Source organism: Talpa occidentalis, unplaced genomic scaffold (genome assembly GCF_014898055.3).
Source record: "Talpa occidentalis isolate TD23 unplaced genomic scaffold, MPIMG_talOcc4v2.1 talOcc4.506, whole genome shotgun sequence".
Classification (NCBI taxonomy): domain Eukaryota; kingdom Metazoa; phylum Chordata; class Mammalia; order Eulipotyphla; family Talpidae; genus Talpa; species Talpa occidentalis.
In genome coordinates this window covers 1-13,379 of record NW_023604869.1, presented here as the reverse complement: position 1 = coordinate 13,379, position 13,379 = coordinate 1, and the positions used below count along the sequence as shown (strand labels likewise).

The 13,379-nt window shown below is 46.8% G+C and overlaps 1 long non-coding RNA gene across 1 annotated transcript; it reads right to left on the bottom strand.

The window, feature by feature from the left end:
- Window positions 1-7,659: 7,659 nt before the first annotated feature.
- LOC129144665 (uncharacterized) lies at window positions 7,660-12,555 on the bottom strand. The gene is made up of 4 exons (XR_008549086.1): window positions 12,507-12,555; window positions 12,145-12,251; window positions 11,587-11,639; window positions 7,660-11,313 (listed from the first exon to the last, which is right to left on the bottom strand). It is a non-coding gene; the product is annotated as an uncharacterized LOC129144665 (long non-coding RNA).
- Window positions 12,556-13,379: the final 824 nt, after the last annotated feature.

Genomic DNA, 13,379 nt, shown 5'->3' with positions numbered 1-13,379 from the left:
TTTTCAGTAAAGTACTAGTGATGAACACAACTTGGTGATCTTGAGAAAAGCATTTTGGCGAGAAACGTGAAAGTAATTTGACTGCAGCTTAGGTCTGAGACTAAATCAGCACAAGCACAAGGAACTGTAAGCATCCTAGGGAGTGTTCATGAATCCATTTTGCTAGTTCCCACCAAGCTCCATGTGAACTGGAAAGGCCAAACTGTTCTCTCTTTCACAAATTGGCCAGCTAAATTTCAGAGAAACAAAGCACCTTCTACATATTACCCATTTGTGAGCACTTAGGGGCTAGGACACATCTGTTATTTGACAATGCACAATACTGACAATGTGGTGTGCATGTGTGGGGGGGCAGTACTTTGTAACATTTTGGACACATTGTAATGAAAACAATTTGCAAATAATAAACATTGTTTAACCTTTGGGGAGCAACTTATGTCCTCAGTTTCCTCCTCTGTTAATTGAGAAGTCAAATGTGTCTCTCTCAGAACTTGTCAAGAGAGCTAAGTGAGGCCATGGAAACTTCCGGCAATGTTCCTGCCTCTGCTGGGTGTTGGGGCCTGGCAGGCTAGTCTGTCCCATGCTCAGGCAGCTCCATGATTAGTGCATGGTTGTTGCCATCTCTAAATTCTTTATACTGAAACAGGGAACCCCTGACTTTCATTGGCACACAGCCAATCCTACTCAAGACAGTTTTTGGTAGAGTTGCCAAAACTTTCACAAGTTCATACACAAAGCAAGAAGCAGGTCAACCTACCACCAAGTCCTCCTTGAGTGCCTGGTCTACCCTTCTGAGTGCCGAGGCTGCAGAGACCACAGAGCAAAGTTTGCTCCAAGAACACTCTTTTGTGCTAAAGTTCACTTGAAAAGTTTTCTGATACTGACTGTGGTCAAGTCACTTACCTCTGCTGTGTGTCAGTTTCCTACACTATAAGAGAAAGCTATTAATGGCACCTACATCTCTAGGGTTGTTGTAACAATGAAATGAGGTAACTCACATTGAGCTCTTGGGACAGTCGTTAGCACACAGCAAGCTCGCCCTGAGGACAGCCTGCCAGTGCCCACTGTTGTTGACACTGGCCCTCCCTGCCTGGGTGTCTGGTGGCTTTTCTCTAAGACTACACGCATCTTCTGATGACCATTTATAAGGCTTTTAAACTCCCAGACTGGCCCCCTTCTCTCCACACTTGCCAGTCCTTTGCAGCTGAGAACAAATCTTCAGGAAAACACTCCTGAGTGGATCTAGTTCCCAGTCAACTTAAAAAGAATAATTAATGAGGAAACCCTGCACTGGGCACTAAGTGTACGTTGCAATCCTCATAGCAACACTAAGGTAGGTGACTTTCATACCCACCTACATTTCGCAGAGGAAGAAATTGAGGCTTACAAATGTTTACCGAGCCCTTTGGATCCAGTTCTGTGTGGACCCAAAGTCCATGCACCTTCTAGCCGGAGTCCTGACAACCACCACTCTACTGCACACAGATCTGGGTCTCAGGGGCCAGACACCAATGTCCACGAAGTGCAAACTGCTAAGACAGGCTCATTCCAAGCCTATCGCAATGCATTTCTACACCCTGGACCCCAGCATACAAATGGAGAATGCCCTCTGAAACCTCCACATGTTCATCGTCACAAACACACAATCTTCAGACTAATTTAAAGTCCTACCCAGACAATACTTACCCTTGGGACCATGGGTGAGGTCTGATCCTGTTTTAGCGATGTCCTGGTTGATGCATCTCCCCCATACCCCTTAGCCCCTCCTGGAAGCTTTTCTGTCACTGGCGGTCAGTCACAAATGTTTCCTCATTTCCAACAAGGCGGGGGCTTGTGCTCAGAAGATAGTCATCTTGCTTAGTTGAGTAGCGCAGGATTAAGCAACAGATAAGCCCTCCTATCTCCTTTGCCTGCTTGGCCCTGCTCCCCCGTGCACTTTATGCAGATGAAGGAAACTGGTAGTCTCTGTGTGCACACGTTTCAATATCATCTCTGCGTTCATATGTTTCAATATCATCTCTGCGAGCACACGTTTCAATACCATGAGGGCGTGCGGATGGGACATAGCAACTGATGAGGATAGTTTTTCAAGGATAACTTCTTTGTCATTGAACACTGCATTAAACATTAAACATATAAAACCAGTTTTTATGATAATTCCAGAAAGGAAGGCAGGCTGATTGGGGGGCTTAGGTTAAAACCCCAAAACATAAACTGAAATTAAATCCCAAGAGTGAAGAAGAAAGGGAGGAGAATGAAATGATCCTGATATAAAATAAAGAACTTTATAGATCGCTGTGATGTCACCCACCCCTGCTTGGGACAAATTACCGGTATAGAATACTAATTACCAGTATAGAATACTAGTTACCAGTATACAATTTGACTTCAGAGTCAGGCATATTCAGAATTGAATCCTGTCTCTACTACTTTGTAGCTGGATGACTTAGAAAGTGTGATTTAACATCTCCAATCCTCAGTTTTTTCACCTGAAAAATTGGGTTAATAATTTTTAAAGAATCTCATAAATTTATTTAAAATTAAATAATGGCCAATTAATGTGCTAAGAACTTAACAGAATTTCCTTTCTGATGGTATATATCTACATTTTTACTTTCTAAGTGAAACTTCAAGACGTCCCTTAGACTGAATCCTACTCGTTGTTCTAGAACCCTCATTGCAGAAATGCCTATAGCTGCTATTCTCTTTCCTTTGTGTACTTATGTTATGAGATTTCACTATCATGCAGGATTTTGGAATACATGAGAACACTGAAGCTGCCGAGAGCGATTTCCTACCTCGCTGGACTCTCTACACCCTGCCCGTATCACCTCTAAGTAACTGACTTCACCTGCAGTTAGTCTATGGGAGTCAGGCCTTCCTGGTGGTGCAAGGGGTTGGGCATAGCACTGTGATGCTGTCTACAGCCTCTGCCACGCGAGTTCGATCTCCAGCCAGCCAGGGAGCTACCCACATGGCACAGCAGACCTCTCCCGCTATTCCCCTCAGCGGTGTTTCAGTCTGCCTGTTCTGTTCCCCACTCTGTCTCTGGTGAATCCTCTCACCCCCCACACCTCTGGCCTGTACCCCAGTTTTGTATGCATCAATAAATAAATCTTAAATAAAAAAAAGATTCTTGACTCACTACTTCTGTCACCTTCCTCCATGAACCCACTGTAGATAAAGCAGCAAGCAGAGCTGCATACATTCCTACTGCTCTGGTCCTCTGCATGATTTCTTGGATCAGAACCTTCCAGGATGCCACCCCAAGGCTCACAAGATTGTGCCCCTGTTGAGGATCTTTGTGTGTTTTGGATGCTCCGCGTGCACATGCTTAGGAGGGCAGTGTTGCAATGAGAGTACACACGCCTGACGAGGCCCTTGGTGACCAGGAGCTCCATCATATTCGCTGTCTTTGGACCAAATTTTACTCACGAACAATTATAAGGAGTTCTTGATTAATCGTGCATAACTCTCCTCTAAACAGCAAAGTAAGAATTATTGAGGGCTGTTCTCCCCCTTCTCTGCAGTGGCCAGCACTCTGCCTATCGTCCCTTGTAGGTGTGAACCCACAATTGGGGCATGGATAAATGAGTGAATGAAGTGCCCTGTGATACACAGGCAGGTGTAGGTGCCAAGTCTTACCCAAGATGACATGATGATTTGCTCACAAAGGCACTTAACCTGTTCCCAGCCAGAGGCCCCTGGGAATGGATTTGTGGAATCCAGTGGAATATTCATCACTGAAGTCCAAGGCCGCCTCCCCCTGCCAAGCCCCTAGAGATGGGCATTGCTCTCTGCACGGGGGGCGGGGGGGGGGAATGGGTGATAAATGAAGTCATAACATCTGTACATCGACAGGAAGCTTACTTTTGATAGTTTATCATCTGACGGAGAAGGGGCGCTGATTAGGCTGATAACACACTGTCACTTCCTATCCTACCCCTCCCCCCACCACTTTCCATTGACGGCCTCTTTCCTGGACACCACGCCTCTGACCTTTGTGGAACAGGGTTGCCCAGAGAATACCCTTGCTCTCTGCAGGACAATCAACACACCTCTCCTTTTTTAAGGGAGGAAAATGGTATGTCAACATGATTAGGGACTATTTGAAAGTGGGGAGGCCTACTCACTATCCAGTCACCCCTAATATATTTTTCACATAACACCATCCCTGCATACTTGCAAGGATTTTAGGGCTCCCTCCCACCTCAGGGTGGAAGCACATGTGGGTCCCTCTGCCCCCAAGTTGTTTTTGTGACATTTTTAGAGGCTCCCTGTTACCCTCTTCACTGATATGACCCTAAGTCCCAGCCAGTCTGTGGCTGTCCCATTATTTCCAGTGCAGACAACACTGTCACGGGTAACTCTGCACATACATTTTGTGGCTTACTTTAGGCTATTTCCTTCCAATGAAGCTCCAGGGGGGGTGTCCAGTCAGAGAACAGAGACACGGCACCTGCATTGTGGTTACCTGCTGCTCTCAGGACGAGCTTAGTGTCTCCCTGTATTGCGGTTTCTGTTTTTTTTCACTAATTATATCATGTTTTTCCATGAGTGTTTTATTTTTTCAGGTCTGTTTATTGCTAGTAATAAAAAGCTTTACTGTTAATTGAGCACAGGCATATATGGAGATGCAGGTTTGCAGGATAGCAGAATCTGTATTCACGTTCAGATTTTTCAATTCAAAAAAGTCACAAGCTTTGTGCACTTTCCCTACTTTGGCATCCACAGCTAATTGACTCTGCCTCAGTGAGGGACTGTGGACACTGCTGGGCTGAGCAGAGCTACCCTAAGCTCACATGCCAGTACAGAGGAAGCCCACTCCTGGCCTTCAGCGTCAGCTCAGTTCAGTGGTGTGAGCAGGGGCTTTTGCCCCCTTCACCTCCCCCCCACCCCTATCTCTACCACCCTCTCCTTTCCTTTCGGAGTAAACATTTTATTAATCAATGTCTCACTTTATAAACTAAAGAGTGATTGATGCATTACAATTCCCACCTTGCAGAACTATTCAATAGTCAATCAACCCCCATGAAGCACCGTTAATTACACCAGTGAGAATGGCACATATTAAAAAAACTAGCAACAACAAATGTTGGCAAGGATGTGGAGAAAAAGGAACTCTCCTGCACTGCTGGTGGGAGTGCAAACTGGTCCAACCACTACGGAGAGCTGTGTGGAGATTTCTGGACCTACTAAACATAGAGCTTCCATACGATCCAGCAATTCCACTCCTAGGTATTTACCCAAAGGACACAGAAACATCAATTCCAAAGAGCACCTGCACCCCTATGTGTATAGCAGCACTATTTACAATAGCTAAGCTTTGGAAACAGCCCAAATGCCCAAAAATAGATGACTGGATCAAGAAGATGTGGTATATATACACCATGGAATATTACTCAGCATTCAAAAAAGATAAACACATGCAATTTGCAGCAACATGGATGGCGCTGGAAGGGATCATGCTCAGCGAGATAAGCCAGAAAGAAAAAGAAAAATACCGGATGGTCTCACTCATAGCAGGAATCTAGAAAACCTAAATAAGGGACCAGGAAAAAGAATAACTATAAGAAAGAAAATATCAAAATCGACAAACAACTATGAACCAGAGACATTCTATGAGGGGTGGGGAGCGGGGAAAGGAGGGCTTGGGGTCAAAATAAGGGGGTTGTAATTGTATGGGGAATATAAAAAATAAAATTTAAATTTAAAAATAATAAAAAATAAAATGCTATAAAATTGATTGTGGGGTGGTTGCACACTTGTGAATATACTAAAAACCATGGAATGTTATATACTCTATCAATAAAATTGACATGACTTTTTTTTTTAATTTGAGGACTTTGTAAATATGGCCACTTGGCTATTCCCTACACACAGCTTTGCCTCTCATTCACTCACTCATTCATTCCACGGGTGGCTCTTGGTGGTCCACAATGTCCCTGGCCTTGCGCTACACGTGTGTGGTACAGAGGGAAGAAGACAAGACACGGTCCTGTCACTGACCCCGCCATCCAAAGCCATGAATGCAACGATGGGGCTCCATGGAGCTCAGCAGCACGGTTTTTTGTCTGACAGGCAACGGGGAAGGGAAACAAGTGTTACAAAGCGACTTCTTGCTTGGGGGTGGGGAGGGAGCCACTTTTGAAGCAGACAAGGACAGGGTTGTCTTGAAGGTATGTGCTTTCCCTCCGGTCACATTTTTGCACCCGTCAGCTCGGTTGTGCAGATCCAAGGCAGCTGTGGGTCTGCGGTTTGTCCTTTAAACAGCAGCAGCTCCTACAGAAGATTCCACCTAGAGGACAACAATACTGGAAAAATGTGTGCTCAGTAAAATGTCAAATGTTTCACTTTTGTACAGGGTAAAGTTATGCAGGGGTCATAGGAAATCGGGGGCCTAGACTTCAGGCCAGAAATCACACCAGCAGGGTTGTTGAAAGGCCAAAGACAGTCAAACAGATTTTCTAAATAAGGCTTGTGCATAAGATTTCATAAGTCGGTAGAAGGGCTTGGTGATTGAGCTAGTTAGAAAGGAGGTGTAAAGAAGAGAATGTCCAGGTGACTCACAGGTTTTGTGGGTGGATGGTGATGCAGTAGAGGTTACAGCAGAGCAGCCGGTGCTTTGTTCCTGGTGTGTCAAGTCTGAGCATTGAGGAGGCCAGTGCGTTAGGACCAGACTCTGAAGCAGCTGGCTCTGCCTCCTAACTGTTGTAACCTGCCCTCTCTGAGACACCATTTCCTGGACATGGGAATAAAGTAGCTTTCTCCAGTGTTATATGAGTCGGTATATGGGAGGCACTTGTGGTGTGTGTGTGAAGATTATACAAATATTGATCATTATTAGTATTGTTATTATATGCCCAAGAGGTGAAGTCCAATAAACAAAGCATGCACCTGTCTGCAACTGGGGGTGTGGATTTCATTGGCATCAGTGAGCAGATGGCTCTGAAGCCTTTGGGGATACAGTGGGAGGGCAAAGGACCAGGGCAGCATCAACCCAGCATCGTTGGCATCACTGGCACATGTGCCCATATCAGAGAGACAGATGGTGTCTGCCAGGGAGACCCCAAATCATGGCAAATGGCAAAGAACATGGGAGGAATGGGGAGGGAGTTCATGGATGCCAGACCTCAAGGAACAGCTATTTAACATACTGGGGTCTCTGACTGTCCCCCACTTTCTTGTGTCATCATGATTGCCTTAGTTGGGGTGTTTTCAGAAGACATTGATGAATTAAGTAGTTACCATCTGGTAAAAACTAAGTTTATGTCAACTGTGCCCAGACACATAGTTCCAGAGTATATAAGGGAAGCCACTATTTTCACAAAGCCTGACACACAGCCTTTTATAAAAACAAGAATCTTTTGGAACGACAGAAATTCTTCCACACTCATCAATTGTGTGCACTGAGTTTGTACTTCCTCTTTCTGGGCTAGCCTACCTTGTTGCAAAAATTCCTTTCACTCTTTTTGTTTTGTTTTAACTCCACACCTAGATCATTGGCTCCTGAGGAAGTGAAAAATTAGGGTCTGAGTGATTTATTTATTTATTTGCTTAGTTCCTGTTTATGAGGAGCTGTTGCTAAATGATACTTAAGGCTTGTTCTCAAAAAAAAAAAAAAAAAACCAACAACAATCTACTGAAGGCAATCTCCTTTTTATTATCACCAAGAGCCAGTAATTGTAAAATTATGCTTTGATAAAATATTCCTCCTTTATGGGCACTGAGAAGCTGGCTTTTTCTATCCTCTAATAGAAACATTAAGAGACCAATGAGCTGCATTTTCAACATGCAGATTTCTCTCAAGACCTTGCAAAGCTTCCATGTTCTGAATCCCTGTCCTTGTTAAAACTTAGACACATTCTCTTTGGGGGATATTCACAGTCTTACAGAATTATATTTTCCTGGGAGAAAAGTAACTGCCATATGGCTAATTGTCTTGAAGTTCCTCAGTCTACTGACCAAAATTTCCAAGAACCTTCTAGAAGAGCAGTACCTATTCAGCAAAATACACTGAGCAGCATCTGTGAGAGTAGATCATGCAGGAGACATGGAAGGTTTGGGGTAAGGAGAGGAAGACAGTCACCCTGCAAAGCGGGTAGGTCATGGACGACTTCTGGGGACAAGCTGCAGGCATGTGTCTGTGTCTTAGTGCCCAGCCAGGGCTTCATCTGGAAATGTCCAAATTCTCCCCACCTAACTGAAGGGAAACTGCTTGCTCTAAAGTCACAAAGTTCTTCAAGTATCAGAGAGCCCCGGCTGCTAGCAGCCCTGATGAAGAGGCTTCCTGGGTTCTAGAATGCTCTGTGCTAAAACTGGGGCATCCCAGGAAATTGGACTGGCTGATTGGTCATCCATTCTTCCAGTTTCTGGGATTTTTAAATCACCACTTAGTGTTCATTTACTGTTGTTGGAATCTCCAGGGGTCTCAAGCTTGGGGGAACATTTTCATGTTAAAATATCTATAGGAGGCAGCACAAGGCAGGCTCCCCAGGAGCTCCAGGAAGACCCCAGAGTAGGGTCTCTCAACTGCATTATCACTGGCATTGTATGCAGGATGCTTATATTTTGTGGGACTGTCAGTGGGGGAAACTGAAGGGAGGGACCCCATGGTCTATGGTGGAGGGCTATGGGTACTTTGGTGCAAGATGTGGGGTGGCAACACACATCTAAGGAGATGTGAACCTACCCCCTTAAATTATACACAGTGTTGTAAACCAATGTAACCTCAATAAAAAACAAACAAAAATACCAAACAATTGGTTTACTCTCCCAAAGGCAGGTTCTTTGGAAACTCTGTTGCCTTCCTGAGATTTCTGAGAATTTTCTGGGGGGTTGTGTTCTTGTGATCACTTCCAGCTCAAAGTTGTCCCAAATTGTCTACATCATTCATATCACACCTCTTACCACTTCCCTTATTTCTGCTCTGTGCTGACAGATGTGGATTCAGTCCCCTGACAATGATTTTCCCTTCCCTAAAACACCCACAGAAGGTGCTGTGTGTTCCCCAGGATCCCCCAAGCTAGCCCGAAGTCTTTTCTGTGTTTTCAGTCCCTTTTCCCCTCAAAACTTTCCTCTCCTAGGCCTCTCTGGTGGCACAAGGGGTTAGGCATCAGCACTATGAAGCTATCTGCAGCCACTGCAACACAAGTTTGATCCCCAGCCAGGGAGCTACCCACATGGCACAGCAGACCTCTTCTATCTCACCCACTGCTCCCCTCAGCAGTGTATCTCAATGGATTCCTCTGTTCTGCTCCCCACTCTATCTCTGGCGAATTCTCTCATCCACACCTACAACTCTGGCCTACACCCCAGCTCTTGTCTGCATAAATAAATCTTAAAAAAAAAAAAACAACTTTCCTCTCCTATTCTTGCAGCCTCCTCTGCTCCCACCCCAGGTCTATTCTCCTCACTTTATTGTAGTAAACACCATCTCTTCCCTTATTTGCTCTTGGGCCTACTTTTGTACGTTCAAAGTCTTGTTAACAGCGACCACAAGAATTATCTTCCAAAATGTGACCCTTTGGGGAGTGAGAGTTGACCTAATAATAGTTTTGCTGGGACAAGTGAACACTAGGAAAAGCCCCTGGCGAGCCAGGCATGTGATCTCCGCTGAAACAGCACCAACTCCTGGACTTGCCCTTTATCAAGACGAAAAGGTGGCAGAATCTCGAAAATTTCCCTGCACCCTTTCTACCATCTCCTCCCTCAGTCCCCAGGGGTGGAGAATACATGTTTTCTTAACAACGTGAAAAGGCACCCTCTGGAGAAGGTGGAAGTGGCTTCTGTCAGCTTTGGTTTTAAGTGAAATTTTCTTTTCTTCACTGCTCTTTGCTTACTCGCCATCTTGCAAACTTGTTTGGTCATTGATCTCATTTCATCCTTCCATATCGACACCCAGTGGCATCTTTGATAACTAGAAGCTCACGCCTTAGGGACTGTGCTCAGGCGCGGGAGCACTGTTTACATGGCCACAAGTCTCCCTCGACAACAACGACGACAGGGTTAGGGTGGCGTGGACACCAAGAATCAGGTCCTGGAGTGTTCTCTGAGTGACTCCTGTGAAATCTGGAGCTTAGTGAGTGACAGTGGCAGGAAAGGGGCACCGCTGGCGGCACAGGGGCTCTGCACTGAGGTGAAACAAGACGCTGATTCCCAGAACTCGTTCCCTGACACCACCCCTCTGCAGACATGCCTGCCTCCTTCTGTTCTTTGACCATGTAAGGTAAACTTTCGCCTCAGGGCCTGTGTATTGCTGTTCCTTCTGCCTGAAATGCTCTTCCCCATTTATTCTCAGATCTCACTTCTCATTTCCTACAGGTCAAGCATCAGGGAGGACTTCTTTGACTCTCCACACTGAAACAGCAGCTTGCTTCACCCAGAGCTCCCTACATCCCACCACTCAAGGTTTTGTCTGTTGGCGTCCCTGCTGTACTTCCAGGGTCTAGAACATGGTATTTCATGAGTGTTTCTAAATGAAGAAAGAAAGAGTGACCCAGTTACAAAGTTCCAGGCATCTTCCAAAGCTCCCCAAAGCTCCCCTGGGCAGTCCTGTCCCACCGCTACTGCCCCAAATGGCCGTCCATTCTCTGTGGGAGCTCACCCTATCTCATTCCGCCCTTGAGAAGTGCCTCTCATGTTGCTGCACCCCCACGTCCCACCCCCAAGGCCTGATGTCCTGTCCAGCAGTGGACACACAGGTCCCTGCACTCATACCCCTCAGCCCCAGAGATGACGCTGAATCACTCCTATGTGGTCAATAGGCTCCTGACCCTGCAGGGCATGAGAGGCAAATCCCATCTGGTTCTTGAACAGAGTGGACCCTGCCCTCAGCCTGGCCTCAGAGGGGGCATCTTGATGGGCTCCTCTGTTGGCCAGGCTACCTCAGGGAGCTGCTTCTGGGAACAGCAGGTCCTTCTGTCTTTCATATGCTGCTCCTTTTGATTAGAACTTCACTTTGCTGCCAGTAAATTACAAGAAATATCCAGTCATCTACCGCCATCAGAATGTTTCATGCATTAAAACACATGCACACACACTCACACACACACACACACACGCACACACACGCATTCCCCCTTTAAAGGAAAAGCCACGCCAGGGTCTTGGGAGCGGGCCTCCTTGGCCCGCAGCGTCTCCAGCTCCCTCCCATCAGTGGAAGACAATGGCTGCATATTCCACTTGGTCCGGCGCAGCCCTCCTGGGGCGGTCGAAAGAGGGCACGTTGGCATAGACTGCGCAGTCATCCTCCTTCCAGGGGGCCAGGTTGATCACGTTGGCATATATGGCGTCAGCGTGGCAGGAAAGCTCCTTAAGAGACACACCCTGGTGAGAGGCAGGTGCTGGGCACCAGACATTTCCAAAGACAAGACCAGCAACTAGGCTGTCCCTGCTGCTGGAAGCCTAGCAGCGGGGCGCTGGGTCCCTGCTGAGCGAGCCTTCAGCCCACCCTCCTCAACCATTTCTTTTCCGGCTGCTCTCTGCCTCATGCCCACCACCCGCTCACCGGGTCTTTCTAGAGAACAGGCTGAAGGTACATGGCCATCATGTGAATCTCTAGGTACAACTTGGCTATTTCCTTACCGAGGATTTGTGGAGAAATTTGGTTTGATGTCTCAGCTGTTTCTTAAATAGTCCTAGAAAAATGAGTAAACTTAGGGTGAGCCAGAGATGGGGTGGTGATCACCTTTATTTGGTTGACGGCTGGACTTAGATTTGAACTTTGAAATGCAGGTTTTCTAGCATGTTCAGCTCACTGAGCCTGAAACCAAGCTAAATGCCTGTGAAGAGACAGGGGTGAGCATGGATGGCACACCTTATAATTTGGGGCTATTGGGATGAGATTATTTGGCATTGATATTTCTTTTAGTTAATGCATATAAAGCGTCAATGTACACAGATTGCTTGTAGATGGTTTTAGCTTTGAGAACTTATATCACATCTAGGTTAAAAATAATTTGGTGAGTGAACAATAAAAACAAATTACAACAATAAAAAAGAATTTATATTATAAATACGTATGGATCCCTGGGAACTCTAGAAAAGAGACCCCACACCTGCCCCTCCCCCACACAAAGACACCTCCCTCTCGGCCACTGGGTTCTCCCTTGGTTCCCAGCCCCAGCATCAACTCTTACTTACTCTCGTGCCTCCATTTCTTCAGGGTCATGGACAAGAGACCCACCAGGAGCAAGAGGAGGGCCAGAACCCCAACGGAGCCAGAAACAGCCGTGGCTGCTGTGCCTAAGCTGAGGGGAACAGACGGCAGAAGTGAGCATGCGCCATTCACCGGCCAGCTCTGGTGATCATCCTGCTCTGCTGCCCGGGCCTCCCCCGCCTCTCCTACCGCTTGGTTTCCAGACCCTCAGTGGCCAGCAGTCTGCTGCCTCCACTCTGGGCTCCTCTCCTGTGCCCCAACCTCCATGCACCCACACCAGCCCCCACACTGGGCCAAGAAGACCCCAGTATTCCTGCTCCATGGTGCCAACCCTTCTCTCACCCACCTGGAGAGTGGCCCGGAGTCAGTCTCTGGCTTTGAGGTGGTGAGGTTCTCTGAAGGGAGGAATGGCGAAGAAAAGCAAAAGAGTATAATCCTGAGTGTAATCCTTACACGTGTACAGACCTGTACTCTGCCATGTGGTGAGCCCAAGGCTCATTTGGGGTAGGACCTCTGGGAGGTGAGCGGGTCATGAGGGTAGTGTCCTCTTGATTGGGGTCAATGTCCTTATAAAAGAGACCCCGTAAAGCCCTCCCCCTTCCCCCCTGTGAGGACACAACCAGAAGATGATGATCTACCAGCCAGGAAGTGGGCCCCCCCAGACACTGAGTCTGCCAGCGCCCCAATCTTGGACACACCGGCCTCTGGGGTAAAGAGGAATAAGCTTCTTGTTTACAAGCCACTTACTCTGTGGCAGTGTATTACAGGAGCCCAAATGACTAAGAAAACACACATGCAGATGAACTCTGCAGGGTCTAAACGGTAACATTAGCTGCCGCTCCCTGGCGGCTGTGTGCTGTGACGCTGGCACACTCCTTATCCCATCTACTCTTTGTAACTAGACAATGACGTAGGGACAAGTTTTATTCCCAATTATTTTTACAGTAAAGATACCAGCTCACAGGGATCAACCTTGTTCAAGGTCATAGGGTAGTAGCAGAGTTTTAACTTGAACCTACCTCTAGACTTTACATTGTTTATAAACACTACACTTACTGCCTTTGTGCAGTGAGCTCACTCTTGAGTTCACCATTTTCACAAAGGATTATGGGTTACCAGATATGGCAGGATGTCCAGAAAGAAGACAGCCAGCTGCTGTGAGCTCTCAGTACTGGGAACATGTGAGGGGTCCAGAGGGCGGGGACCGCAGCTGGTTGGG